The sequence below is a fragment of the Hyla sarda genome, chromosome 1, assembly GCF_029499605.1.
Source record: "Hyla sarda isolate aHylSar1 chromosome 1, aHylSar1.hap1, whole genome shotgun sequence".
Lineage (NCBI taxonomy): Eukaryota > Metazoa > Chordata > Amphibia > Anura > Hylidae > Hyla > Hyla sarda.
Window position 1 is genome coordinate 358,955,380 of NC_079189.1, and position 8,891 is coordinate 358,964,270.

Sequence of the window (8,891 nt, forward strand, 5' to 3'; positions counted from 1 at the left end):
GAGTGTGTCGCAATTGTTGCCAAAACTAGTACTTTGTGTTTTTGTCACTTTTCTGCAACTTTTAACTGAAAACTTTTTTAACTTCAAAATGTAATGAGAATATGTACTACATATGTTCAGTGTTACATACAATGTGCATTATGATTGTCAGTGTAAAACTGACAGGCAGTCTTTAGGCCTAGCCTTAGACAGGGCGGAATTGGCAAATTTGGGGGCAGGCATTCATCAGCCCCCAGCTGTTGTGTTGTGGGGCTGCCAATGAACAAACAGCACTGTAAATGTACAGCACTTTGCAGACAGGGAATTACTGAGAATATCACCCATTTACCATCATAATTGTTTTAGATCCAAATTTCTGCACTGATAAATTTCTTAACATACTTTATCTTTTTATTTGTCAGATGCAAGGGCACTGCTAGGTCTCCAAAAGACCAGGGGCTCAAGCCCATAGCCCAAGCCGTGCCCCTAACCACAACTTCAATCACACCCCTAACCAAGTCCTCATCCACGCCCAATCGCACACAGCTTCCTCCTTTAATATACTCACTACTAACAGCGGGAAACAGTACAGTGTGGTTTTAGCAATCACACTTCTATGACCCTCAGATCTCAGCATGTACTGACCAAATCAAGTATACTGACAATGAGATTTACAATACTGCCAGTATACAAGGAGATATATTATCACCATATATATTACCATCATACTGTTACTGATCAAATCCTGTATACTGGCCAATATTACCAATAATACCAGTATACAAGAAGGAATATTATCACTATACGTATTACCATCATACTGTTACTGACCAAATCGTGTATACTGAGATGAATATTACCAATAACTCCAATATACATGGAGAATTATGATCACCATACATATTACCATTGTACTGTTACTGACCAAGTATATTGACAATGATATTACCAATACTACCAGTATACATGGAGAAATATTATCACCATACATATTACCATCTTACTGTTACTGACCAAATCCTGTATACTGAGACCAATATTACCAATAACTCCAATATACAAGGGGAAATATGATCACCATACATATTACCATCATACTGTTACTGACCAAATCCTGCATACCGAGACACATATTATGGTTTTGTGTGTTACCAGTAAGGGACACCATGATCACCCCTCCACTACAATTAACACTGACTAATACCGCTATATTGTTACTAAATAAAATCGATGTACAAAAGATCAATATTCCCACATTCATTAACCATATAAAGGTAGATACCAGCTATGCACAGGATCTGTATACCATAGAAGTGACTATATACTGGACCATATAGAGGTATATACCAGCTGCCACAGAATCTGTGTACCATATAAGTGACTATATACAGGACCATATGGAGGTATATACCAGCTGTACACAGGATCGGTATATAGGACCATATGGAGGTAGATACAAACATTAGTGAAAGAATAGATCATTCTAAAAAAACTCAGTGAATTACAGTATGGTACTGTAAAGTAATACCTACATTACAACAAGTCAGTTTGTGGATTTTCTCCCCTCCTAATACTTCCACAGTGGTATAATTGGAAAGCGTTAGAACTTAGGAACCACAGCAACTCAGCCACAAAGTGGTAGACTGCGTGATGTTACAGTGTGGGAAGGCTGAGGTGCATAGTGTGGCCAGATGGAGGATGTGATGCAGGCTAGTTGGAAGTTGTAGTTCCTTACCTGATGTGTCATGTGGCAGGGTAGTATAAATAACTTGATGTTACCTAGAGATCCAGCCTTTGTATGCAGAGTCCCGAAATGAGACCTTTGGACTCTATGATTCTGAGAAACAACCTTTAAAACGTTATGTAAAATTATAATATAATACAGTTTCTTTAGGATTACTTGGATTGTCATATCCTTTTGGCCATAAAGATGGATATTTGGTCACTGTCTTTACTCAACATCTTTACTGTATTTATCAGTCTTGAGATGCTTCTTAGCGCATGTACGTGTAATGGCTAATGATGAAATACTGATGAGAATTTCCACAAAGTGGCTTACTGTAGTGCAAGGTACAAAATGTAGACTTCTTTTCACTCGCTCAGTGGTGGTCCTGCAACAAGCCTCAACTGACAAGAATGATAAGATTATCACAACTGTCCACTGAAAGCTTTAATGCATTACATCATAAATAAAGATAAGCAAATTTTTTGAAAAATTTGATTCAGCCGATTCTCCTTATTTTCCCAAAAAGTTTGTTTCGTACCGAATTTATTTGCGGCGAATCACTATTAAAAATGGCTATCCCTGGCCTACAAAGAGCCTCAATAGGGGTGTAGAAATCTTTGCCTTGTCCTAACATGCATAAGGAGTGTGCTGTGTTAGTGAAATAATACTGTTATTCAGTATAACATGCAGATTACAGACATCGCTATTAAAATCTCTGCCGCAGAGCATCTGGATGTGGCAGCAGGGAGACCATATGACGTCAACATTGAAGAGAATAGATAGATTTTTATTTAATTTTCATTTAATTTATTGATATTTTTTGAGTACCCATTCTGGTGGGCATCGAGCTGGTGGTCCGTTGTGAGGAGAGCTACCACCTGTTCCAGCCCGTGCCTCTCAGCACCCCTGCCCCTGGCCCTCCCCCCCCCACTGTTTTACTCTTTGTGTAACTTCAAATGTTTCATTTAAACAGTTAAACAGTTATGGTTCATTGTTTTCGCTCCAACCTGTTTCATTGGATTCTTGTGGCAATTCCACAGCTAATATATGATGTCGATGAGCATAGGGCCTCAGTCTTCAAAAGATTACATAGGTTTTTTAAATTTAAGATTTTGAAATTTAACCCCTTTAGGACTCAGCCCTTTTTCACCTAAAGGACTCAGACCTTTTTTTTGCAATTCTGACCACTGTCACTTTATGCATTAATAACTCTGGGATGCTTTCGCTGTTTATTCTGATTCCGAGATAGTTTTTTCCAGACATATTCTACTGTAACATAGTGGTAAATTTTCATCGTTACTTGCATGCTTTCTTGGTGAAAAATCCCAAAATTTCATGAAAATTTAGAAAATTTAGAATTTCACTAAATCTGAAATTCTCTGCTTGTAAGGAAAATGGATATTCCAAATAAATTTTATATTAATTCACAAATACAATATGTCTATCAGAATATATTGGCATCAGAAAGTTGACATGTTTTTACTTTTGAAGACATTAGAGGGCTTCAAAGTATAGCAGCAATTTTTTAAATTTTCATTAAAATTTTAAATCTGAATTTTTCAGGGACCAGTTAAGTTTAAAGTGGATTTCTGTGAGAAATACCAAAGAAATGACCCCATAATAGAAACTACACCCCTCAAAGTATTCAAAATGACATTCAGAAAGTTTGTTAACCAGGGGCGTACCTAGAGCATTTGGCACCCGGGGCGGACCCTTTGTTTGGCACCCCCCCACACACACACGCACCCCCCCTTAATTACACCCCCTCCCCTCCCCCCAGGAGCGGACTGACAACACTCGGGGCCCCCGGACCAAAAAAAGGCAAGGGCCCCTGCTAGGCTCTGCAGCTCGTCAATCTTCTGCCACGCTCCTATTCCACCCAAATCCCACACACAATAAACTAAAATTTATATATATAAGAAACACTTTAACGTAGGTAAATTTCCATGACCAATAATACTGGTATACAAGGAGTAAATATATACCACCACACAATAACTGGATAATACCGCCATACTGTACTGAATAAAACCACTATACACAGACCAGTATACTATAAAGAATCTGTATACAATATAAGTGATTATATACAGGACCATATGGCGGTAGATATCAGCTGTACACAGGATGTGTATACCATATAAGTGATTACAGTTACATTTTGGGACTCACAATTACATCTTTTCTGATCAGCGGCGTCCTCTTTCCTTTTCTTCTCCGTCCGGATAAGACCGCCATGTGGATCTCTTAACATCTGCAGGAAAAACATGTCAGACTCTGCATATATTCAGTGCCCTCCTCTACACAATCTTCCCATCTATAGGCCAACAAACTGTAATAATTCCCTCCTTGGTGTCCTGCACAGTAAAAGGGCAGGTAGGTAGGTAGCCAGGTAACCCCCTCTTTCCCATAGGTATATGCAGAGTTACACCCCCCCTCTTTCCCATAGGTATATGCAGAGCTACACCCCCCCCCCCTCTTTCCCATAGGTATATGCAGAGCTACACCCCCCCCCTCTCTTTCCCATAGGTATATTTAGGGCTGGGCGGTATACCGGTTCATACCGAATACCACATTTTTTGGGCTGCACGATATGGATTTTCCCCCATACCGCAATACCGGTTGGGCCCCTCCCCCTCGGGAATGTATTATCAGCCTAGCACAGCGCTGTCCCCACATCGGGGAACTAATCCTATGTTACCCGCCAGCACTGTTCTGCTCCCCCCAATTAATGATCAGCCCAGCGGGGTACTACTCACATATGTCAAGCACTTCCCTCCTCCTCTTTGTTGGGGGCCGCCGGGCGCCGGAACTCTATACTGTACGCCAGTGGTCTCCAACCTGCAGACCTCCAGATGTTGCAAAACTACAACTCCCAGCATTCCCGGACAGCCGGCGATGGAACTCTCTGTACGCCAGTGGTCTCCAACCTGCGGACCTCCAGTTGTTGCAAAACTACAACTCCCAGCATGCCCGGACAGCCAACGGCTGTCTGGGCATGCTGGGAGTTGTAGTTTTGCAACAGCTGGAGGTCCGCAGGTTTGAGACCACTGCTTTACGCTGTATACCTATGCCCGGGCTGCAAGAGATACAGAAAATAAACTTAACTCACCCACTGCTGACGCACTACAGGTCTCAGAACAGAAGGAGCGCCATTGGACTTTCGGATAGAGAATTTAGCTGAAATTTAAGTCGGGGGCCATGTGCATTTTCATACCTGCCATGATGCCAGAACAGCAGAAACCCCCACATGTGACACCATCTTGGAAACTACATCCTACCAGGAACGTAACAAGGGTTACAGTGAGTACTTACACCTCACAGGTTTTTTGAACAGTGGGCTGTAAAAGTAAAACATTTGATTTTTAATACTAAATTGCTGGTATTAACGAAAACTTTTTTAGTTTCACAAGTAGTAAGAGAAAAAAAGCTCCCCAAAATTTTTAGCCCAATTTCTCCAGAATAAGGATTTACCCCATATATGGCGGTAAAGCACTATGCGGGTGCAAAACAGGGTTTAGGCACCGATGAGATTTAAGCCTAAAGTGGTGCTTTGCGCTGCAATGGTTGAGGTTCTGACATAAAATCTGAAAAAAAAAAAACGGAAAGTGAGCACAATTTTGAAACTACACCCTTTGAGGAAGGTTACAATGGGTACAGTGAGTACTTATACCCCATAGGTTTTTTTGAACAGTGGGCCGTAAATTGAAAAATTAGATTTTTTTTCTACACTAAAATGCTGGGGTTACCCAATTTTTAACATTTTCACAAGGGGTAATTGGAGAAATTGGGTTACAAATTTTGGAGGGCTTTTTCTCCTGACTATGGAAACACATCCACATGTGGGGTAACATGCTGGACGGGCGCACAACAAGGCTCAGATGTCATAGAGGTATGTTTGCATTTGAGGCCTATGGTATATCAGTAACTGACGGTTACATACATTCAGAGGAAAATACAAAAATTAAAAACCTACATGTGATACCATTACAGAAAGTACCCACCCTGAGGAATGGGTATAGGGGTAAAGAGGACATTTTGAACGCACAGGTGTTTCCTAAATTTATTTTCCAGGAATAGATGAAGGGTAGCTTTTGAAAATTGCAATTTTCAACCTATGCTCTGCTTCATCTTTCTGGGAACAACTAACATGTTACATAGTTACATAGTCAGTACGGTTAAAAAAAGACATACGTCCATCAAGTTCAACCAGGGAATTGAAGGGTAGGGGTGTGGCGCAATATTGGGGAAGGGATGGGATTTTATATTTCTTCATAAGCATTAATGTTATTTTGTTCCAGGAATGTATCTAATCCTGTTTTAAAGCTGTTAATGTTTCCTGCTGTGACCAGTTCCTGAGGTAGACTGTTCCATAAGTTCACAGTTCTCATGGTAAAGAAGGCGTGTCGCCCCTTGAGACTAAACTTTTTCTTCTCCAGACGGAGGGAGTGCCCCCTCGTCCTTTGGGGGGGTTTAACCTGGAACAGTTTTTCTCCATATTTTTTGTATGGGCCATTTATATACTTATATACGTTTATCATATCCCCCCTTAGACGTCTCTTCTCAAGACTAAACAATTGTAACTCCTTTAATCGCTCCTCATAGCTAAGATGTTCCATGCCCCATATTAGTTTAGTCGCGCGTCTCTGCACCCTCTCCAGCTCCACAGTGTCCCTTTTATGGACTGGTGCCCAAAACTGAACAGCATATTCCAGGTGAGGCCGTACCAATGCTTTATAAAGGGGCAGTATTATGTCCCTGTCCCTCGAGTCCATGCCTCTTTTTATACATGACAATATCCTGCCAGCCTTGGAAGCAGCAGCCTGACATTGCATGCTATTCTGTAGTCTGTGATCTACAAGTACACCTAGATCCTTCTCTATCAGTGACTCTGCCAGTTTAATCCCCCCTAAGACATGCGATGCATGCAGGTTATTAGTACCCAGATGCATAACTTTACATTTATCCACATTGAACCTCATTTGCCATGTGGATGCCCAGACACTTAGTCTATCCAAGTCATCTTGTAACCTATACACGTCCTCTATAGACTGTACAGTGCTACAAAGCTTGTTGTCATCTGTAAAGATGGAAACAGAGCTGTTTTGTGGCCTGGAAATACATCAGAGTATTAAAATTGAAAATTTCTATTTTAGTACTGAAATGGCAATTCCCAGAATAATGACCCAGAGTATAGTCGAAAGTAAAAATGATGCCCGCCCCAAACCTTATGCTCTGAATCATCATTCTAGGAATGTGATGTGTGTGGTCGTACCTAACCTGTTACCTCAAATGCGCACCCCGCTCAAGTGGGGAGAGAGTGCTGCGCATTTTAGGCAACTGCAAATCTCCAATGCTGTTGACTCTGTGTCCCAAGACCCATTTTTTGGGGGGAAAAATAGATAATATAATGGTTATTGGAAAAGAGGTTTTTTTTTTTTTTTGGGAGCGGGGTATTTGGTTTTAAAATTTGGAAGACAATGTACTCTGGACTGGTACATTGGAGTATAATTCTGGGGAATTAAAATTGGGGAAAAAGATTAAACATTTAGTGCTCCATGGAAGTGTGATACTCCCAGAAGCAGTTTTTAATGCAGAGGCCAAGTGGGGGCAAGTGTCACACCGAGAGGTGGTGTCCTTCCGAATCACGCTCCTGTGACACACTCTGGATTTTTCCTGGGATCTTCCCTTCTTTCCAGTATCTAAGGAAAGGGATTTTAAGGTTGTTATTTCAGAAGATTGCGTTCCTTAGATGTTTGTCCACACCTGAGTTCATGCCATGCAGCATCAAGCAAGTCTTTTCCAGGCCTGCAGGTAGTCTGCTCACCAGCTTCCAAACTCTCAGGGACAAACTCCACTCTCAGCTCTCTCTCTGGCAATGTGAGCTGAAACTAGCAAATCCCCCCCAGCTGGTGAGGCAGCCTAGCTTTAAGGCCAACAAAAGACGGCCTGGATTGTGGGGAATGGCCCCCACCCTACACTTGACCATTCCCAGTAAGAGCCGTCCCAGATTGGCCTTCCAGCCATACAATGGCCACAGTGTCAGTCTGCATCGCAGCACAGACACTGAATAAATACCGGCTCTTACTTCACCAAGGCCAGGATCCTTGGTGACACATATCCCCCATCAACCACCATGCCTTTCACCTTCAGCATATCCCAGGCTCAGTTCTTAACAACAGCGTGCAGCAACTCAATCGCTGACCTCACTGCGTTGCCCGCATCCTCCACCAAATGTGATGACTCGCTCTTGCATACAGGTGCGGTTGCAGTATAGAGGCATGGAAAATGGGCTTTTAAATCAATGTTCAGTGTTTTATTCACACTTGGCACACAGTAAATGCCAAACAAAGGAAATAGTAACAGAAAATCCACCTGCGTTCCTTAGGTGTTTGTCCACACCTGAGTTCATGCCATGCGGCATCAAGCAAGTCTTTTCCAGGCCTCCAGGCAGTCTGCTCACCAGCTTCCAAACTCTCAGGAACCAACTCCCCTCTTAGCTCTCTCTCTGGCAGTGTGAGCTGAAACTAGAAAATCCCACCTAGCTGGTGAGGCAGCCTAGCTTTAAAGCCAAGAAAAGACGGCCTACACTTGACCATTCCCAGTAAGAGCCATCCCAGATTGGCCTTCCAGCCATACTACTGTCATAGTGTCAGTCTGCATCGCAGCACAGACACTGAATAAATACCGGCTCTTACTACACCAAAGCCAGGAGCCTTGGTGACACATATCGCCCATCAACCACCATGCCCTTCAACTTCTCACAATATGTTATATATAGTATTCTAAATATTGGGACTAGATGGGCCGAATGGTTCTTATCTGCCGACACATTCTGCTTCTATAAAGCATTTAAAGGCAGTCTGAAGGGAGAGGGGGAATCATATTGGCTGCATATCTGTGTATAGAGACCCCGCAGAGGGAGACAGAGGCAAAAATTACACAGTCCTTAGTATCACTGACTGTCAGCAAAAGTTACAACAGAAACCTCATGGGCTGTAGAAGGGGAAATCAGTACAGGCAATGTGACTCATTGATTTATATGGGCATCTGCTATATTCTTTGCACATTTTTTTTTTCTCTGTTCTCTGTGCTTTAATTGAAGGGTTATACTGGGATACTACTCTGATGACTTATCTATACTAAAATCATTGTATAGTGGTACATGTAGTAATAAGTTATAGTA

General features: G+C 42.0%; 1 protein-coding gene across 1 annotated transcript in view; it reads left to right on the plus strand.

Annotated features, from left to right (window-relative positions):
• GLIS3 (GLIS family zinc finger 3) overlaps window positions 1-8,891 on the plus strand; it is a 417,907-nt gene that overhangs the window by 2,146 nt on the left and 406,870 nt on the right. The window lies entirely within an intron of this gene.